Below are 22888 nucleotides of genomic sequence, written 5' to 3' on the forward strand. Positions count from 1 at the left end.
TAGAATATATCCAACCATCCACAATTGACAAGAGAGAAGTTCCAAGATAAGATAGACCAATATCCACACATCAAAATTCATCCATAAAGCTACATTTCATCCTCTAGAAAAAGTGTGAAATTCTTAAGAGAGAGAAAAGATCCAATCCAAAGTGATGATGAGCAAATGAACTCATCTCACTTGTATTTATACACTAACGAGGAGTTCGAATTAGCCTCCTTGGCCTACATAAGCACTAAAAATAATAATGTTCTAATAATCCAACTTTTGGTGACAAACCCACCAAACTAGCTCATAAATGAAAAAATAAGCCTCTCAAGAGATCAAATAATAATCTATGCATGTCGTAGGGCCCTCTAAGAGGCCTAATGCAGTCCATGGGTGCCATAATGAAGAGTAGGGCCCCCAAAAGCAGTGGACAAAGGATTGGCCCCTTGTAATAACTTGTGGTGCTCCAAATGACATGTGGGGGCACACAAGTGTCTTCATGGGTCTCCAAACAAATCGAAGGTGCCTACAAATTGCCTGCAAGGGCTAAGATGATGGTGTAGGTGATACCACATTATCGTGTAAGTCTTAGATCTTCTGCCAAGTGTATGGTGCAAATCTAGGGCCAGTTGGGCATGATGGATTAGGTGCATCTTCCTCATCCAATAAGTGAACCACGAGCAATCTCTGAATGGCTGTGGGGACCCATTGAATGTTGTCTGCTGCTGTCGAGGCCCATGGCTCTCAACACACACCATACATGTGCCAATGTGGCCCTCTAGAGGGTTAGGACCTCGTATAGGGAGACCAAACCCAAGATGGAGACCATCTGCAATCCTGCATAAGATCCAATGCATCCCCTAGCCTTCTAGTACAAGTTATTAGAGAAATCAAGTAAATGAGCTTACCAATCATGGACCGCAAGAGGGGACTTCATAATGGTCTGCCCTTCCATAATGGGCTTCAAGATGTGCCAATGTCTGCTAAACTCCAAATGGGCTTAACCAAGAATCCCATTAGGTGGTTTCTACTTCTAAAGGGGATAATATATTCAGGGTACATTCTTCAAAAGGTGGTGGCATGTGACAGACAGGTGAATGAAGTAGGGGAATGAGAAGGGACAACCCTAAGTCACATGCTGGGGTACAAGTGTAGCTAATAAGAGGGAAGCCCACACTTGGGTTTACAATGTATAGGAGGGAGCAATCGTGGTACATGAGGTGCCCCAGCCTTGATTTTTCTACCCTTCTTTATATGTCTTTTGTCTTTTTATGATTTTCTTTGATTAGCTGCTCGGGTCTCAATGGGTAAGAGTGTGATGTATACAATATAGCAGTGAATACCCCCTTTAAAGGTAGGGCGGTTCATTGCCCACCAGGGGTTGGGGCAATCATGGGTTCCTATATGATGAAGGAGATTCATAGAACCTGTAGAAACTAGGGTGATGGCCATGATGATGGGGTAGAGCTCATGTATTGGCTTTTGCCCACGTGCTAAATGTATTTGTCCCGGCCATCTTTTGCATTTGGTGGAAGATTTTCCTGTTGAATGTGGCCAAATATGCTTTTATCTTTCTTTTTAGTTGCATCAACCTTCCGGCTTCATTCCAGGCCATGACCCAAGGTGTGGGCAAGGGGAAGGGGCAAGCTAGCCCTATGTGGACCCAGTGGAGGAATGTGGACCCAGGTAGAAGAAATGATGAATGGGGAAAAAATGAGTAGAAAAGGGGTAATATATGTGGATAAGGGAGTAGGAACACGCAACCAGAATTAGGGTTTCCTGTGAAATACCATCCCAAAAGCCAAATGGTCAGTAAAAGAGATCCCGCGAGACTAGAATCCAAGGTTAATATCCAAAAGGGATCTGGGGGACAAGAGCACAGACCTAGCTCATTCTTTCTGCCAAATCCCCTCGTTAATTCATGCCCAGAAGTGTCCATGATAAGCAAACTACAATACTCAGTTACCAAATGACAAGGCATACCTTTAGGTTCGGGAGGCCCACCCTCAAAAATACCATCGTGGCAGATGGGTGAGGGACCACATCGCTGGCTCAAGTGGTGGAGAAATGGCACAATGAGCTAGCTAGTGGCTACAACGGGCTGTTGGCTGCTGGTTGAGGACCATCTTGGAGAAAAAAAAATTATCCTAGGGATATCACCCACAAAATGGTGGGTGACAAAGCTCTAGTGAGAGATTATAAGAGCAGATTGATCGGAGGAGGAGAGACACAAGTGAGAGCGAATTATCCAGGCAGTGTGAATTTCCCAGTGCACAGTGATTCAATGAGGGAAGAATTTGAGCCAATAGAAGAGCATCAGTGATTGAGGGAGCAGCAGCAGAGAGATCAGGAAAATTTTCCAATGTCTCTCCAATGCCAGTTTGGTAGGAGAGAGGAGGCTGAATTATTCTGCAGAAGAGTCATCCAGACAATGTGAGTGAGCCAAAAACCCCAGTTCGAGTACCAAGAAGAGATCAATTTAGTTGTTGAAGCCCGAGAGACCACCTGGAAGGCAGAGCGAGTCAATTCCAGAGGCAGAGGGAGGCTAGACGACCCAGTTGGAGGCAGTTTCAAGGGTCATCCAAACTTGTGCAGGCCAACAATGCGAGCAAGCCAAAAGGAGGTCAATTGATTTGCAGAAGGAGAAAATTCTCTCCCAAAAATTTTGCCAGATTATTCGCTGGAGGATTGCCAGTGAGGCAGGCATCCAGATTATTGTACTTAGATTTTTATTGTTGTATAATAATAAAATAAGCCCTCATCTATTGCACCAGTTTTCCCCTTGGAATTTTTCCGAGGACATTAGTCCAAAATAATACAGGTTAATTGTGTGCATGAATTTCTCAGTTCCAGTTTAATTTTTCCGTGGCGTATTTAGTTTGTTGTGAAGAATTGCAGTGTGATTTATTTGATATTAATCAAAAAATTAATAAACTGCTAATCAGTTAGGAGAATAAATTCCAGTAGTTGCGGTTCAAGGTATTTTCACAATAGTGAGCAAAATAGCCTCAATAGCTCCTTCATTAATGAGCTCCTTACGCCAATTTGAATTACTATCTTCCATGTAGCTAATGAATATGCAAACATGAGCTTGTGCCTCAGCAGCTATTAACCCTCTACTTTCCTCATTTAGACTCTTCAGCAACTCTACAACAAATAAAGGATCCCCACAACTCGAACTTGCAATAAGCAATGTTTGTAAAACACCTGTTACCCATCACTAGTGGGTGACCCCTATGGGAGAAATTTTCTCCTAGATTTGTCTTCAACCGGTAGCCCCTTGCAGCCACCTGATAGCTCAAATTTCTACTATTCTCTGCCACTTAAGCCAGTTATTGTGTGCCCTCGCTCATCTATCATGACTGTATGTTTGAAGATGGGTCATCCAACCCCGAAGGTATGATTTTTCATTATGTAATTGGGTGCTTATGCTTGCTCTTCTTGGGAACATTTGGGCATGGATTAGTAGGGGAATTTAGTGGAAAGAACGAGCTTCGATTGTACTCTTGTTCCCTTACCTCAACTTGGGGGTTAATCTTGTATCCTAGTCTCGTGGGATTTCCTTTACTAGTTATTAGCTTTAGGAGTGGCACTACATGAGAAATCTTGATTTTGGTTGCATGGTCTTACTTCTGGATACCATATATCTCACTCCCCTCAGCGCATTACAAGCCCTTTTCACATTTTCCCCATCTGGGTCCACATTTTCCATTGGGTCCACAAGGTGTTAACCTCCCCTTCCCGTTGTCCACACCCTGGATCAGGACTAGAACGATGCCCCGCAAGTTAATGCAGCCAAAAAGAAAGATAAAAGTATGATATGACCACAATCAACAAGAAATGTACCACAAAATACAAAAGATGGTCGAGAGAGAAGAATTTAGCACGTGGGCAAAAGCCAAACATGAGCTTTACCCCTATCATTATGGCCATCACCCTGGTTCCTAGGGCACCTATGAGTGCCTCCTACATCATTAAGGAACCCATGATTGTCCCAACCCCTGATGGGCGATGAACTGCCCCACCTTAAGGGGGTATTCACTACTACATCCTACGCATCAAGCTCTCATCCTCTTGAGCCCCGAGCAGTAAAAAAAGAAGAAAAATCAATAAAAGGTCGAGGTAACTCATGTACCACGATTGCTCCCTCCTACATTCATAAACCCAAGGTGTGGACGAACTTCATTATAACTACCCTTATACCATGGTATGTGGCTTGGAGCCTCCCATTTTGCCTTGACTCCATCCCATCATTATTTCATGTGACACCTGCCATTTGATGGATGTACCATCGACCTGTCATTCCCTTAGAGGTCGAAACCACCTAAAAGGGTCCTTCATTAACCTCTCTTGTCGAGCTGGGTGACATTAGTATATGTTCAAAGCCCATTTGGAAGGGCATGCCACTATAAAGTGAACACTTTTGCCCTTGATTAGGAAGCTTATTTACTCAATTGCACTAATGATTAATTGTATTAGAAGGTGAGGAGACGCATTGGATCTTATACAGGATTTCAGTTGGGTCTTCGTCTTGGACTTGGCCTCCCTATACAGGATCCAAGCCCTCCATAGGGTCACAATGGCATTTGTAGGTAACAATGAGTGTTAAGAGTTATGGGCCTCCAGCCATGCAGAGCATTGATTGCCACACCATGGGCTTCTTCAATACCACCACATTGTTTGCTCGTGCCACAGTTATACAGAGATGATGATGCACTTGGACCACATTGCCCAGCTAGCTACACATTGCACCTAACACTTGGTAGTTGATCCAGGGCCCAGAGGAGGTTTTGTCTCTTCCGGAGAGACATGGGAGGGCATGAGTCATATTCTAACCCTCATTGATGGAGCATCGACTTGATCTTGAGCCATTTGGAGACCCATGAGTGTTTAGAAATCTAGGGCATCAAGATGATAACTGCTTGTGAATCATTTTTACTTCTTTAGATTAGGATCTTCTCTTTACTTAGATTATTATTATGTTCTTCATCAAACAGCGACCAATGCATAAACAATAAAGATACAAGAGATACATAATGTAGGCAATCGGCCAGGGACAAAACCTCTCCAACGTTAGAGGAAAACCCAAACGAATTCTTCTTCTTATAGCAACTTCAATTGACGAATACCAAGACCAAGACCCTTGACCTATTCACCTCTCCAAGACCAAGTCACAAGGCTTCTTAGCTTGACCTTTCCTTCCTTGAGTCAACGATGGTCAAACAACTGACTTTCCTTTCCTTCTCGGCTACTCTTCAGATTTCGACCTCCTACAATTCTTGGCCTCTTTCAGAAGCCCTAGTTGCAACACGTGGGAAGTGTCACATCCTAGTTTGTGCCCTTGTTTCCTTCGCCTTAGATGTAGACTCCTTTTTCTTCAACTCGGCTTCCTTCTTGACTTGTCTTCTCCCATAATTTGGTTACCTAAGATGACTATAATCTTCTCGGCTTCTCCTGCAACAAATGATGCCTCTCTTCTTCACACGTGTGACAGTAAATAACCCTAAAACAGATCCAAAATTGACTTGGCTTCTAGTCCCTTCTTTTTCGCTTGGATGGAGGCTCCTCTCATGAGATTCTCGCACTTCTTCTCATTCCAAACCTTGAACGAAATTATGTCCTTCAAATGAGGCCGAATTGCCCTATTTATAAGGGTTTGTGCATCCATAATAAGTCGACCTAAACTAGAGCCTAGAACGACATGTCATTCTGGAAACATCCTTAGGCCGACATGATGAATAGCTTGTGACAAGGTCTTGGAGGGTTATTGACACCTTTAAAATTACTTCTTACAATATGCAACATGTCTTCAACACATGACATTGATTCCCTAGACTTTATGACTTGATGACAAAACCTAAAGGCTCACAATGGGAGCCTTAACTAAAACAAAATTTCTTGCTCATGAAACCCATGAGACAAGCATTACAAAAATAATTTTATTTTTCTTCTTTACATCAATTACATAAAATCAAAATTACATATGTCCTTATGAAGACCGAACCTAGTTACACTTTTCAACACTCCCTCTTAACTGGGGAGGTATTCGTAATCCATACAGGGTACTTGGACATTCTCAATATGAAAAATTCCCATAAAAAGAGACAGATTGGTAACCCATCTGTATAGCATCATATCAACTAGCATTGTCGAATAGCAATGCCTTAACTAACAGCTCTATCTCTCCACAAGATCAGAGCACAATGCTAGCGAGACCAATGATGTATAGACACCCTCATCATTGTCTCTCTCGAAACATACCCCACCCGAGTTCTCTCAGAGTATGTTCCACCAGGACTATTCTTATCTTGGATTCCCAGTTCTCAAAGAATATCGGTCCTCTACGACTACTCTTATCTTGGATGCCCTAACTCATCCTCAAAGAGCATTGGATGCCAGAAGTTTACCCAATCCTCCATTCTATCTTCCCAAATGAAGACAAGAATGATGTGTTTATCTCTCCCTTTCAACTTAGGGAGGACATACCTATTCCAATGAAAGAATGTACTCATTCCTACGAGAGGAATGTACCTAAGCTCCCTCTTGGCTTACGAACTTGCTTCCAAGTTTCTACCAAGTTAGAAACTTGTTTCCAGGCTCCCTCTTAATTAGGGACCTATAGCAACTATTTAGGTGGAGATGATGGGACAACAAGTTGCTTGAAGAACTCCACCTCACGATGTCATAAACTTCTTTTCTTTATTCAGGAGTCTTCATGTTTTGGGAATTCTTCGTAGGGCACAAACCATCCATCACTTTCATCGATGAGTCAGTCATGTCATTATTCCTTTCATCGAAAAGTGATCCATCAGTTCATATTTGGCCTTCCTTCATGCCATGTTGCCTTCTTCATGCCATGTTTCCTTAAGGATCTTTCATCCTACTACATGGACATCAATGGTGGAAGATATCCATAGCTCTTCCCTTGGTAGCCTTGCATAAGCCCATCTAGATATCATTCAAAAATAAGGAATGAACATTAAATCAAAATTACCTTTGTGATGGTCTTTCATCATGACATCTTCTAGTTTGCATCAGCATCCTGCATACACATTGACACATCTCCAAAAGATATATACTATCAAGGGTCTCTTTCTTTTTCAGACTTCATCAAAGTCTTCATATCTTTCATGGAGATATCCTAGTCAAATCTCTTAGTCCTCGGATGTTGATTGCCTTTTCCATAGTTGCATATTTCATGATCTCTTCCTTTCTTTCTTCACACATTTCCTTCCCAGGAACTTTTAATCAAAGTTCCTCCAATTATTGTCAACCACCTCATGAGTTTCCATAATAAGTCGACTTGAACATATTAGGACATATTATGTTGATATCATGACATATGATATCTCATATCAGGACATATTATGTTGATTTCATCTAGATAATGTGTGATTCATGCCTTCTTGCATCCTTTCAAAGGAGGAGATCCTTTATTTTGATCATGCTCTCGAGATAGAGCATTTATCCATGTTATCTTCAATCATCTGACATGACTCTATAATATCGAATACAAGCATACATACCTCATTTTCCTTTATGTCATCCAGACTTCCTTCAACAGCTTCCTTGATTGAAAGAACTTCAATCCCTTTATTTGCTTTACCTCTTTTGTCATCATATCATCATCCCATGAATTCCCACAAGTTGGAATTCTTGATGAAACACTTGCTTCCTTTTGATTGATGAAACTTCTAATAGAGGCTCTTGAGTATCCTCATCCAACAGATGTTTCCGTCCGATGTATGATGAGCTTTGTGCTAGATGACTTTTTCTTCCTTTTCCCATAAGTGCCACTTATGCTTCTAATGAGGTTACTAGGAGCTATATCCTTCCATAGACTTCTATTTCAGCGATCTTTCATGCTTCTCTATGATGATGTTACGAGCTCTTGCTTTCAATGCTTCTATGATGCCATGATGCATCCTATCATTATGATAGCCATATCTTACAACAGCAAAACTTGAAAACAGAAACTTAAAAAGAACTAGGTGAGGAAGACTATCCCAATCATAGTAGAGATCCTTTACTTCCTCTTTCTTGGACTTCTTTTCAGCGTCCTCCACTTCTTTAGTGATATGGGCTTCTTCTCTACCTCTTTTGTTATTGTCCTTCTTGAGCTTAGGACAATCTCTTTTGTAATGCCCATATTCTTGACATCCATAGCATTGAACCTTAGCTAGGTTCTTCTTCTTTTTCTAAGGACCAAATTTCCCAAACTTTCCTCTTCTCTTTGCCATAGTAGCATATGCTTGATTTTTCTCACTGGATCCCACATTAGTTTTAGCCTTCAACCTAGTTTCTTCAATTTTGCATAGTGACCATAGATCCTGGAATGGAGTAGCTTCTTTCTTCCCATAAATACTTGAAGTAAAGTTGCCCCACTCCTCTGGTAGTGCATTTAGTACTACAGTGGTCATCTCCTTGTCAGACATTATTTCACCCAGATCTTGAAGTTGATCCCTTATTTCAGATATCCTCATAAAGTATGAGGCTATTCCTTCTTTCAATATCCTTAGTTTGTAGAGTTCTTGCCTTAGAGAGATAAGTTCTCCTGCAGTGCTTACAAAAAACAACTCTACCAATTTGTTATACATTTCTTTTGAGGTGTCGAGTTTTAAATACATATGGAATGAGGGGATCCTTGATGGATTCTATGAAAATCCTTTGAGCCCTCACTTCCCCTTTCATAAACTTTGCAAGTGCTTGAGCATCTTCTTTCGCTGGTTTGGTGATAGATCCTTTGACATGATCCACAACCTCATTTTCAATGAGATTCAGATTTGTCCTCTTCTTCCATGCAAGATAGTTAGAGGCCCCAACCAATTTGTTGTTTTCCTTGCAAAAAGACATTTTGACAAATTCAGACATAAATATACTTACTTGTGAAGATGCTTCTTCCACTTGCTGCCTCCTTGAATTTGATGATAATATAGATGATAAAGAAGTTCTCCTTGATGAAGATAGTTCTCTTCAAGAATTACCCTTGACCCTACAAAGAGGGAGATCACTTTAGATCCTTTGATGGTGATGTCCTTGTTGATGAAGATCAATGATGACTTCTTGGTGCTTCTTGGATGATCTACAATGGTAAGATCCTTGCTTCAACGAGAGGAAATTGCCTTAGAATTTCTAAAGATGATGACAACATCCTTGATCTTGCTTCTCTAGTAAGAAACCTGATTTTTAAGTCCTTCAATTTGAGTAGGGTCTCCTGAGATGACTTAAGGATTCCAAGACTTCTTGCTGGTGTAGACTTCCTCTTCAATCTAGGGTTTTGATATTTCTTTGTAGATCTTGACTCCAAGATGATCTTCTTAGATTTGCTTTGATCACTTTCTCGAGATTTGATCCTTGAGTGTCCCTTGATAAGATGCCCTTCCTTGACTTTGTCACCTTAGCTCTAATACCATGTTGAGAAATCTAGGACATCAAAATTAGGTGATTTCTCTATAATGATAACTGCTTGTGAATCCTTTTTACTTCTTTAGATTAGGATCTTCTCTTTACTAGATTATTATTATGTTCTTCTTCATCAAACAGCTACCAATGCATATACAATAAAGAGACAAGAGACACATAATGTAAGCGATCATCCAAGGCCAAAACCTCTCCAACTTGAGAGGAAAACCCAAACGAATTCTTCTTCTTATAGAGACTTCCACTGACGAATACCAAGACCAAGACCCTTGACCTATTTACCTCTCCAAGACCAAGTCACAAGGCTTCTTAGCTTGACCTTTCCTTCCTTGAGTCAATGATGGTCAAACTACTGACTTTCCTTTCCGTCTCGGCTGCTCTTCAAATTTCAGCCTCCTACAATTCTCGGCCTCTTTCAGAAACCCTAATTGCAGCATGTGTGAAGTGTCACCTCCCAGTTTGTGCCCTTGTTTCCTTCGCTTTAGATGTAGACTCTTTTTTCTTCAACTCGGCTTCCTTCTTGACTTGTCTTCTCCCCTAATTCGGTTACTTGAGATGACTACAATATTCTCGACTTCTCCTACAGCAGATGATGCCTCTCTTCTTCGCACGTGTGACAGTAAATAGCCCTAAAACAAATCCAAAATTGACTCGGCTTCTAGTCCCTTCTTCTTCGCTTGGATGGAGGCTCCTCTCGTAAGATTCTCGCACTTCTTCTTACTTCAGACCTTGACCGAAATTTTGTCCTTCAAATGAGGCTGAGCTTCCCTATTTATAGTGGTTTGTGCATCCATAATAAGCCGACTTGAACTGGAGCCTAGGCCGACATGTCATTCTAGAAACATCCTTAGGCCGACATGATGAATAGCTTGTGACAAGGTCTTGGAGGGTTATTGACACATTCAAAATTACTTCTTACAATATGTAACATGTCTTCAACACATGACATTGACTCCCTAGACTTTATGACTTGATGACAAAACCTAAAGGCTCACAATGGGAGCCTTAACTAAAAAAATATTCCTTGCTCATGAAACCCATGAGCCAAGCATTACAAAAATAATTTTATTTTTCTTCTTCACATCAATTACATATGTTATTATGAAGACCGAACTTGGTTACACTTTTCAACAATGAGACCCATTTGGAGCCCAACCTGGTGTTTGGAGATGTTTTGCAGCATTTAGAGGGCCTCCCCCTCTTGTCCATTGATTTTGGGGCCCTCACTCTCATTTTTGGCACATGAGGCCTCAACGTTGCCCTTCTAAACCTCCACGTCAACCTAGCGTGGCCCTTAAAAGGCTAATTCGACTTGTTTTTTGAGCTATCGTGGTTGGCTTGTAACCATGGGTGGGTTACTTAGCATTTTAGGCATAGGAGGGGATTTTACTTTTATTTTTGAACTCATATGTCATGTATAAATAGGAGGCATAGCCTTACTCCCATCCTCACACTTTGGATCTTCAATCTCTCTAAAAAGAGAATTCGGACCTGCAGCAAAGGACAAAATTTGGATGTCTTCGATGAATTATGATGTTTGGATATTTCGCTAGCATCTTGGAGCTTCTTTTTGGCAATTTGTGGATGGATATACTCTTATTTGTCTTGTAAGTGATGTATGATGCTATATTTTTGTTCTTACGAATGTCTAATGCATGGAATATTTTTTTCATGGTGAAATAATGTGCCCTAATTAATGTGAATTATTGGAAGCATTGTAACTATTGGAATTTTTTGCATGTGTTACTCATTGGACAAAGAATGAATGAATGTTCCTAGAGGATTAATTGAATTTGCATCCTTAAAACTCCACAACAAGTGTCATCAAAGTATAAAAACTTAGAAGTCGTTTTGTTGTTGCTTCAATCTAGGGTAACGAAAATCCTTGTAAGTCTCCTTGAAGAGCGAGTTGCCATTTCATGGTTTATCTTGACTCTATTTCTCCCAATAGGCATGCACTAGGTCTAGGATCCTTGGTGATCACAGTCTAATTGAAAAATCACTCTTTCTTCACCTCTTTCTCTCTCTTTTCCTTGTCCCTTCAAGGCTAAGGGAGCCTCTCTAGGGGTTGGTGCGAAATTCTCTAGAGCAGTGTGTTTTCAATTCTGGTTGGATATACCTCTCCCTTAGTGTCTCCTCTAGCCATCTACAAGTTTTAAACGAATTCTCACAGTGAAATCTCTAGAAAACGGATGACCTAGCTATCACACCAAGTGGGAACCCTTGATGTTGTCCTTCAACTTAGGGATTTCTTGAAGGTTTATAATTTAGTAGTATATCATTCGAAACCTTTTTTTCACTATCTTGACCTTGGATGAACTTTTATTTCATCAAATATCTCAACTCTAGGCCTCGTATAGTATTTCTCTCAAGGGATTTTTCGTGGAAAGTCTTACTAGCTTCTCCCAAAGCTCACACTTTAATTGAACCTTTCCACTGAATGAGCCATCCTTGCCTCACTTTGAATCTTATTATAAACACATTAATTACGAGTAATGGATATTGGGACTCCTCTCATCGATGTAAATCCGAGAAGAGAAGGGGACAGGGTATGGTGATAATGGGCCTTTGTCCCAAATTGTTGTTGTGCCATCTAGCTTTAGCCTATTTACTAGGCCTGCTAGTTTGTGCAACAACAAAAGCCATTTGTTCTTTCCCATTACTAAGAAGTTCTTTTAGCTGAGGTGACCATTTCTCTTTCTTATATCCCCTATTTTCATTACCATCCCTTGAGAAGTCAAACTTACGAGGAAGCTTTGATGATGAAGGTAATCCAATAACAGTGCATTCCTTAAAAGCATTTTTAAGCCCTATCATACCATTGCCCGCACTGGAGCCACTCTTTTCCACCTGCCAAATTTTTCACTGCCAACTGTCATATTTCTTGAGACTGTCGCGTTTAGTAATTTACAAAAATCAGGTTTCAACTGTGAATCAATACCAAGTGCTTGTATTCCACTTGCATATCTTTTCATCATTACTATAGCGAACCAAAGATGCAATAACTAAAACATGCCCAGTATAACGATATGTATTCTTTAAAATACGTTCAGGATCAACATCTTTAGCAAGCTTCATATTCTTTGTGTTGTTGCGAAGAACCTCCACTTGATCAACCTCATCTGGAACCCCGGTGTCAATTGCACGATCAAACCTACCAAACTGTCTAAATGTTGGACCAATGTTGTTAGGCCTATTTGTTGCTCCAGTGATAATCACATGAGATCAAGATTTTAGACCATCGATCATTGTCAATAGTTGAGATACAATGCGCCTCTCTACTTCACCATTTGCTTTCTCCCTCTTTGGAGCTATGAAATCAATTTCATCAATGAAAATATTAAAAGCAGCATTCTTCTCTACTTCAAAAACCTTTCTAAGATTGCCTTCACTTTTTCCAACAAGTTTTCACATAATTTCAGGACAATTGATTAGGAAAAAGAAAGCTCTAGTCTCATTCGCCACTACCCTAGCAATCAAGGTTTTATCTGAGCCAAGAGGACCATAAAACAAAATACCCTTCGAGGGCTTAACACCGATGGATTTGAAAAGTTGGGGATGCCTTAGTGGTAATTCAACTAGTTCTATGATCTGTGCCATTTGTTTCCTTACACCCCCAACATCATCATAGCCAATGTAATCCAATTTGTCTTCATATTTTCATTTTATTGGCTCTCCCTCACAAAAAATTTCAATATCTGGGGAAACAACACAATGCTTACCAAGATCTGTCTTAATGCTTTTAAATTCTACATTTCTCATTCCTCTTCGTATTAGAAAAAGGCCTCCTTTTCTTACTAGGCGATAGGCTTCCAGGAAGTAAGGCTTCAAGTACACATCAAACAAGTTTCCAGTAACACCTTCTATCATGTCATCTATAGGAAGAATACGGACGCGCTTCCCATACTTAACATCTAGGCACTGACTTAGAATTACTACATCCCCTAATCTTACTCTAAGATTTGACCTAACAACCTTGTTCATTCTAATCTTATGCTCTTCACAAGTATCGTCAACCAGAATAATGCAAATTGTATCCTCTCTTTTTATCCTTAACAAGGATGGTATCACCCCGGAAAAACTGCAATGTTTCCATAGTTTCCTCTTGTTGCAGCACCCCACCAAACTCACCACCTTACTAGCCAGCATCCATATCGATATCTTCTAAGACTAAATGCTCCTTGTCTTTTTTGACAATATTCTTAGTAGTCTTATTATCCCGATTGGAGCCAAGTTGCTCTTCCTCATCTATTTGCTATATGCATCCTCTATGATCAGATCCTTAGGGATGTCATATTCATCATCACCAACTCTTGAATCCTTTGGAGTTGTATCATGACTTTCATCATTGCTTGCATCTTGCTTCGCTTTGAGCTCCATTGAGTCTAACATGGTATCCTGGATAGATGCCCCAGTTTCATATTTCTCTTTTGGATTTTCTGGACGACAATCCTAATCTTTGTTGCACAGTTTTAATCTTCATTTCTTCCAAATAAGTTTGGCTAATTGCCTACCTCCTCTTTAGGGTGATACAGAGATGTCCATGCTTTTGCCTTTGCTTCGGCTTCTTTTGTACTTTGTTTTTCAAGATTGGGCTTATCATCAAAATCATTTGATCTGTCTTTCCTGCAATTAGTCCAAATCTTGTTCCATTTCTTTACACATGTTTTTTGTTGTGTGCTCTTGTCACAATTCTTGGGCCCACCTTCGTACCAAAATGTCACAAAACTCCTGAAAGGTTAAGGCTGCCCGCATCTCCTCTTTTAGTATTTGGTACTCCTTGCAATAATATGAAGTATCGTTGTTCTGTTGTGGTGGTCCACTATTCCATGTTTTCTGCCCATCAAGGAATTGGGCAACCAAGGTCTAGGAGTCTTATGATTGGCTATGCCAGAGTTAGTCGGTCCAGGGGTATTAGGTTGAATAGGAACACCTGCATTATTCCCAAACTGGGCAAGACACAGTTCGTTCTATTGCCATTGAGTAGCCATGACTTGCTTAATATTTTTCCAAGATTGCTTCAACCAATCTTCCATTGAAAATTTCTTAAAGGTCTGAGTTTCGTGACATCAACCAAATTACTCACAGGCTGGCAAGGTGAGCCAACTCTAATACCACTGTAAGTAATTTTGCCCTAGGGTTTTCGGAAGCAATTTCTTTTTTTTTTTCCAGTATAGTGACTAAATTCAATGTATTCATTGAATAGTCAAACTTTATTCCAATGATACAATGAAGATTGTGTAATCAAGAATATAGAATCTCGGCAAGACAATGTAATGTTCCACAATCCAGAAATGCAGTATCAAGATGCCAAACCAATTCAATACAACACGTAGCTCAATTTAGGGCAAGCTTCAGTTCCCTAAGACAAAAGTGATCCAAATACCAATTTATAGATTCCTAATCAACAAAACCGGATGCCCTAACCAGTTTCTACAACTACAATGAATAAAACAATTGTGGCCTATATCTACTTACTCCACTAGATCTGAGGATACTACAGTTCTCGACTACCCCTTCTGTTTGTCAGGCCCGAATTCCAACTTTTGTTTCAACCTCAACGAAGGTTTGGACTGCTTGTTCAGCTCTCAATCTTGTCTCAAACCACAATGAATGCTTTTGTTTCTCTCGCCCAGCTTCAAACCCTTAAAGTGATCCACAATGAGGGTTTCGTTTTGATTCTGCCCACAGTGAGGGCATACGCTCTGATCTGATTCCTCTTATAAATCCAAGAACAAGACTTCTCTAATCTTCATTATGCTTTGATCCCTGTAAAATTTAATTTTCCTAGTATAGAATGCTTATGCGAGGGGATGTGCTAATCCAGCCTTCACGAAGATGCGACTTCTAGCTTCATAATGCCCTTGTGAGGATGTCTTACAGAGCTTCAATCAATTCCAAGAAATTTCCCTCCAAGATCCCTGTCCTGTCACCAAAAACATAAACCGAACTACCACAGATCCATGCTTGAGTGTTACAGAAAACTGGTCATGAATTTAATTCACAGAACTCCAATCTTAGGCCACAGATCCCCAAAACCATCCACAAAAACTTCGTGAGGATGCCACTGAGAATTTTGACTTCCTTCTTAAGCTTCAATCCAAGCTCGCATGCAATAGAGAATGATACTTACGACTATACCAAAGCAATTCCAAGAGAAAATGGCCTCGTTGTTCTTAGTTGTTTTTATGACCAGAACCCAGAAAATCAATCCCACAGAAAACTCATTGGCCTTTAATGATGTCCTTGTACCTAGAACAAATCAAGACCAATAGAAACTCACTTCCTCAAATAGAATTATTGTGTTGAAACAGAGAGAAGAAATAGGAAGATGTCAACTAGAGTGGAATCTTACACCACCGAAATTGACAAGAAGAAGGGGTCTTAAAACCCTCAAAGCCTCGGGCTCAAGAAAAAAAGAGATAAATTGATCCACAATGATGCCTCCAGAATGAATTCAATCCTCTCATATTTATAAATTTCCTAGAGGGTCTCTTCTTCTTAATTGATTGAGTGAATTTTACTCCAAACCCAATTTTGGGTTTCTTTTGCCCAATTGCCCCAAAACTCGCCAAGAATTAGATATTTTTGGGTTTTTCCCCTTTATTGAGGACTATAGCCTACGGGGATCGATAGGCTATTTTGTCTCTTAGGCAATTAATTTCCCAGGAACATTACAATACAGTGCAGAAATTTGTGCTAACGCGTCCCCAACATTAAACAATTTCTTCATTCCTTATACTTCTAAATTTTTAATAGGGTTATTATGAACCATCCTACAAAGGCCATTAATCAAACTAAGATTTCAAAAAGTTGAATATGCATGAAAAGTAATTAGGGTACAAAGGGTAATCTATGCTGCTGATGGGAAGAGGAAAAATGTGTTAGAATATAACATTTAAGTATAAGTGAGTCACTTAAATGTGACATATGACCATATTAACAATATATTGTTAAAGTTAGGTTTAGGTGGTTAAATCACCATAACCACCTTGAGATGCTATATAATGATGTATTAAGACTTGAAGTGATGAGGGAAAGGTATATGCATTGTTCGTTAGCCTAGTTCATGCTGCCATAGTTGTACTTATTGGAACTTTGATCATTAATATATGTGGCGTTCATTATTCTCTCCACATGTGTCAATTATTATGTTATGTATTCACCAATCTGAAATCCTACATGTATTTAAGAAGATACATATCCTAGACACTGTGAAGGTTGAAGACATCTAGAGCCATGGAGACCATGTTGGATCGGAGATCAAGGAGGAGACCAAATCCCACTAGAGAACCTAAAACCAAGACAAGGGCATTAAAGTGTAAACCTGTGGGAGGAAGGCCTTCAATTAAGAACACAGGCAGATGCCCTGCACTAAACAATGTGAAGACAAGATACATAGTTTTGTTTATTTCATTAATAAGCAAGTAACTTGATATTACAGCCGAGAAAATATTCAAAAAATTACAGTGGTTTTGTCATCAAGGATTTGACTAGGTGATCATGCAGTGGTTCTAAAATTTCGTCCACCATGGTTCAATTCCCCTACAAGTATAATGACATTGTCATATCCCCAAATTTGATTTTTCATGATAGGAGGTCAATGGGATCCTTGGGGTGGTGCTAAGCGTAGCACAATTTTGCAATTCGGGCATTGGAGGCAATTTTGATATGGGAGACATGAGGACTTAGGAGAATGGGAGAAATTACAACCTTAGTGGAATGTGGGGACCACAAAAAGGAGGCAATGCGACCTCCAGAGATAATTCACACTTGTGGAGGAAGAGAGAGAGAAAGAAAGGGTTAAGACCTAGTGGAAAATGGGATCCACCAAGGGAGAGAGGATCGGCTTCTATAAATAAGGCAAGGAGGCCTCCATTTGCGATCTTTTGATAATTTTACTTTTGAACACAAGTTTTCTTGAGTTGTTTAGCCAAGTCAACCAGTGTTGTTTAGCACAAGGGATTTCTAAGTGGAAATTGCAACTCTACCTTCGGTGAACTTAAAGTGTCACCCTAGGAAAGCATTTCGGAGTTTGTTCCCGACATTTGGGGAGCTAATTTACAGGCCTTTCATTAGCAAGGGCGTGGTTTTTCCAGGGACGTAGAAGCCAAACTCGTCGTGTTGAGGGAGCCAATGTAGAGGGGTTGTTCGCTTGGAGTTTTTGCAGCGAATTTGCCACGAGTAGAGGGGATTTTCCTTGGGTGATTTGCAAGCCTGAGGGTGTGCCATTTTGGAGAGCTAAATTGCTCCTATTTGGGCCTGTGCAGGGTTTTACTGGCAGCTTTTGCACACTTGTTGAGACTCATAGTTTGGGGAGCCTTTGGAGCTGGGAATCACTTAGTGATTGGGAGGAGAAATTCGTCAGAGTTAGGGAGAACTTTATTGGGGAGATTTGGGCACTTTGGTAACAGTTCGATTCCTATAGCTTCTCTGGCAAACTAGTGGGAGCAACACGTAGTTTTGGGGTCATTTATGACTTGTGGATCTAGCCCAAACCCTTTTTGGGTTTTCTGGGTTTGGTGAGAGGAGGTTAGGATTAATTTTGCAAAAAAAATTGAGCACTTTTGAGGGAAAAATCCCTAGTTCCATACAGCAATTAGCAGCAGAAATTGTTGGAAGAGAGCACAATTCACTCTAGGACCATTTCCACCATTTGGAGTCTGTGAGATATTTCTGGGTTTGGCTGGATATCTAGTGAGGAGGCCACCCGAAGAGTTTCAGCTCATTTTGGCCACTCTTCATGGTAGATATTCTCGTTCCATTCAGCAATTATCATTAACATATTCTTAGCAGGGCACCGTTTTTGGTGGAGAACCTCTTCAACACTTGAGCATTGTACTCCCAACTGGGTTTTGCATAGCTTGCAGTAGCAAGCCCAGATTCTATCTTTCTTATCATCTGATGTACTCAATTCTACACACTAATAAAATGGCTCAGTTATTTTCCCTATTTCTTATGTTTTATTGACTAGTGCATGTGTAGTAAAATTTATTTGCTATAGCTTAGTTCATATATCTGTTATTTGCTGTAAATTTCAATTTGGAATATTACAGTGGTGTCAAAGCATGATCTTGGCCAGTTGCGGGGGTAACCAGCAAGATCATGGAAGATTTGGGCATGTATGCACTGTGACGGGTGAAACCATAGACAAACCTATGGCTCAAGGGAGAGTATGCAGGAACTCTGGGAGGGGGTCAACTGAAACCATGAGAAACCAAAAGAACTATGGGTCCAGTTGAGTAGCATTGAGGGAATAAACCAGAGCCATCATCATTTCTATGACAAAGACCTTAGAGATAAGCATGTGAAGTCATTCACATCACTCATGGGAGTTCGAGTAGAGCAGGTCTTACCGAAGATTGTGGGAAAAATAACCCTTACCCACTTTGATGGTTCAGTGGGTGCAAGAACTAGACACATACTTCCGGCTAAACCCCACGAGAGAGGTGGATACCATTAGACATGCCACTTTGCACTTGGATGCAGATATTATGGAGTGGTGGTACGAGGGTTGATCCCTTTTTGTCATGCATGCATCACATCCTACACAAAGTTCACATGGAAGCTCATGGAGAGATTCAACCGAAAGGACACCAGAGTCCAGACCCCCTCACAAGGATTGGATAGGACAAGGACAGTGAGCGATTGAGATTGAGACTAGGAGGTGTTTCTACTGGTGGAGATCGGACCTTGGATGCCATGATCCCAAGGAGGAGGTTGAGCATGAGGACACATAGGATGGTGAGGAGCACATCGATATACCCAGTGTGGCGCAAGAGTCACCATTGTTGTAGACCTCTTTGATAGCACCGCTTGACACCTTGCTGGAGAGAATAGAGCCTACACCCATAGAGTCATATGTTGATGAGGTGTCGTCCCTAGATGAGGAGCTAGGAGACACAAAGGTACTCGGAGCCATGACTAAGTTCCCTAACGGCTGCCACCTACAACAACATGGAGAACACATAGAGGGATGTGGGCTAGTCATGGAAGGGCGGTCCATGATTCATTGAGCACATGGTGGAGGAGGATGAGCAGTCATCTTTTGGGCCCGCCACCGATTTAGAGCAGACAGACGCACAGACCGTCAACACTTTTGTAGTACCTCTAGACAATAGCTCTCTTCAAGCCAATATAGATGGGGATGTTGATTTGTGTAGCTTGCGAGGTACTCCAAGCCCTAAGGTTCAGGGTTTGGAGGGCAAAGCGCCACAAGGGTCACTTGTGGGCTTGGAACCCAAGTATGGGGTTTTGCACCCATCGGGATTTGGGTCAAAACCATGATGAATTTGAGCTTTGGAAAATTTGAGGTGATAGAGCTTGGCGAGCCGATTCCAACGCTCCAAAGATCACTCAAATCGGAGCTCTAGAAACGAAGTTATGAATTTTTTAAGGTGACAAATAATTATGGACAGTCAAGTCATGTAGGCTTGAAGTGAATTCATCCAAGAGACATGTCTCTTCACTAATTCGTTGGAGCCCTCATGTTGTGTATAAATATGAGGTGAATTGGATTCATTTGAAGCATCCATCTTGTGCAACATTCATCCAAGATAGCTCTGAAATTCGGATGCCCTAGCCACAGCAAGAAAGGGTCAAGGACATTGTGGGATAAGTCTGAAGTGGAGGCTGAGGAGCAACATGGGAGAGTTTAGTTTGGAGGCCGAAGTTTTGGGCATGATTACGGACTGTCTAAGGGTTGGTTGAGGGCTAAAAAGATAGGTCCGAGGAGTTGTTCTAGGGCCGAGGTGTTGGGCTACTAGGCCGAGGAGCTAGGAGGCAATACGTTGTTGTTTAGGCTTGTTTGGGCATTGTTTTGGTGGACTGTTTGCTACAAGACTGTTGTGTGCTAGGTTGTAGGCCATAGCACCACAACAGGGGCTTGTGTAGGGCATGTTAAGGGGCTGGTGTATGCCCTAGATAACAGCGCAACAAGGAGGATTCCCTCAAGGGTATGTCGCAGTGGATTAGAGGGTTGTTTGGGGATTGTCAAAGGAGTTAAGGGCTACAACAAGTGCCCTAACCAGGACTGTCACAAACAGCAGTATGCAAACATAGAGGACAACAATGTTTTGTGGAGGAACGTTGGGTCAAGAAGTGACCAGTTTGGATCAGATTGACTTGAAGCCTGTGGGAGCCAATTTGGAGGCGAGATTGGGTGATCGTGTGTCTCCATCGGTGCAGATTCCGCAGTGACGTGATTGGGTACCATTGATCTGATTAGAGGGCAATGTGTTGGCTACCCAAAGTAGCCCTAGAGTAGCAGACAAGAAGGACGTTGTTGGTGCGTGATTGGGTGAAGATTGCAGCCTTATGAGTAGCTCTTTGATGGACGAAAGAGGCTACTAGAAGGCAGATTGGAGCTTAGGTATTGGCCAGCCTAGAGAGCAGTTTGATGAACCCATGTACATGTAGCAGAAGTAACTTGCAACATTGTTAGGTGGCAGCCCTCTTGGAGTCTTGATGTTTAATGGCCTTGATGGACTTAGGCACTACTAGTGAGCAGTACGGGAGCAAAGGACCGGTAGGACAAGATACGACATCAAAGTTGCAATGAAGTTTGTCATTATATCTTGTATACCATAGACTGTTGTATTATTCAGATTTGGTTTAATATAACGAAGATTGGGATTGTACAATATTTTTGTTAAAAATAGTATATATTTGTGCATATGTGATTTACTACTTTATATTTCCGCTGTGCAAAGTAGTTTATGGTTGAGATTCTTGGTTTGGTAACATCAGTGATTTTAAGACTCTAACCTAGACCCAAGGTTGTGGAAATTCAACAAAGGCTTGCAGCATTGCTAGGCTACCTTGCACAGTGGAGAGAGAGATGCAGAATTACCTCGACAAATTTATGTGTCGATCAAAACAGTGAGGTGAGGTGACATGAGCTACGCAGTGGGCACCATTCGCAAAATGGGGGGCTAGTTCCATGTACAGGAGTTCGTGCTTTCGATCCTTCCCTTGGGGTTGGATGGTGAGAGATTCTGAGTTGGTAATCGATGGAGTGGGCTAGGCAGATGGAGTTGGTCATAGGCCAAAGCGAGAGTCAGCAAGCGTGTTCAGGCATCAGGGATACTGGAGGCCAAGGTTGGCATTCAGATCCCGGTGGGACTATCTACCATTTACCAGATACGCAGATTGACTATGGCGTTGGTGGTATAGTTGACCCAGCGGTCAAGCGCACGCATTTGCTACGGGAGTTTCAGTCAGCACCAGTGGCCAGTCAGTTTGTGAGGGGACTCCATGGGTCATCTTGGTATGCTCGTTGTGCATGGGGTCGCGGGATGATCAGCACACTCTGGCAGGAGATTATAGAAGAAGGTGGCATTAGCAAGCAACCAGACAGTGCCTTGTATGGGGTTGGGGATTCTCCGCAGTTATGTGGGGGACCGAGGACACAGAGGAGCAGAGCAGTCGTGGCATCACTAATGTTACCTAGGGCAATTCACCTCTCGGGTCCCTCAGGGAGGATTTGGAGGGGAACTACATTCATCAGAGGGTGTGGTGATGTGATGGTGGACGTGGTGGTTGGGTGCGAGCTGACATGTATTATCTCAACTTTAGGCCATGATATTTAGTGGTGTGTAGGAGCATATAGCTTTGAGCAATAGTTTGTTGGTGGCATTGGAGATGCATGGTGGTGTGTCGTAGTGTGTTGGTTTGCACTGTGGAGGAGGAGGAATAACCCACATTGCATTAGGTACACACGGGGAGTGTTAGGTACAGTGACACAGGTAGGATGCAGGATGGTACAGCATTAGCAAGGGGTACCCAGTGGTGTACAGGGATAGGCCGCAGTGTACAGTGACATGCCGAGGAGTACAGAGATACTCGGTGGTATGCAGGTGCGTACGGTGTTGTATAGCAAGGTCTTGGAGTGTTGCCTCCAAGGAGACTTACAGATAGGGACACTAGGCATACCTTTGGGTGTAGTTCACCCAGGATCGATGACGACGCAGATGAGTGATGTTTGATGGTATCCATGGGGACTCACACACTTGTCCCTCTTCTACATCGCATGCAGGCACAGAGGATTTGGTCGTTGTCCTTTGACACTCTGGGCACGAGTAGCAGGGTATGGGGAGCTCACCTAAGATATTAGGATGGAACTCAGCGCACCAAGGGAGAGACTTCTCAGCGGTGGCATTAGGTCAAAGCACGAGCTAACAGGTACAGGTTTGGGGAGTGTGTGGTTTGCTGCGGAGGTGCTCACACTTAAGGGGATGCACAATACATTTTGGGTGAGGTACTCTGAGGTATCACAGGAGCATATACAACAAGCAGTTGACCTTTCTTAAAGGCGGATGTTTAGTCCCCAAGCAGTATCGGGGTGCGCTTTCAGTGGACAGGATAACAGATCCCACGATGTGGTATGGTAGGAGAAAGGCAATTTTGCATGCACTAGATTGATTCATGATGTGTGGAGTCAATATATCGATTGCATGCAGGGAGTAGAGATGTGGAGCAG

The 22888-nt window shown here is 41.7% G+C and overlaps 1 protein-coding gene and 1 pseudogene across 2 annotated transcripts in view; both read right to left on the bottom strand.

Annotated features, from left to right (window-relative positions):
* LOC149179522 (transcription factor ILR3-like) overlaps window positions 1-22888 on the bottom strand; it is a 156749-nt gene that overhangs the window by 100786 nt on the left and 33075 nt on the right. The gene's annotated exons all lie outside the window — the stretch shown is intronic.
* Window positions 12013-13788, bottom strand: LOC149179523 (cell division control protein 48 homolog E pseudogene; annotated as a pseudogene).

Source organism: Pinus tabuliformis, chromosome 3_2 (genome assembly GCF_031772625.1).
Source record: "Pinus tabuliformis cultivar Carrire ecotype Pingquan chromosome 3_2, CPIR1, whole genome shotgun sequence".
In the NCBI taxonomy this organism is placed as follows: domain Eukaryota; kingdom Viridiplantae; phylum Streptophyta; class Pinopsida; order Pinales; family Pinaceae; genus Pinus; species Pinus tabuliformis.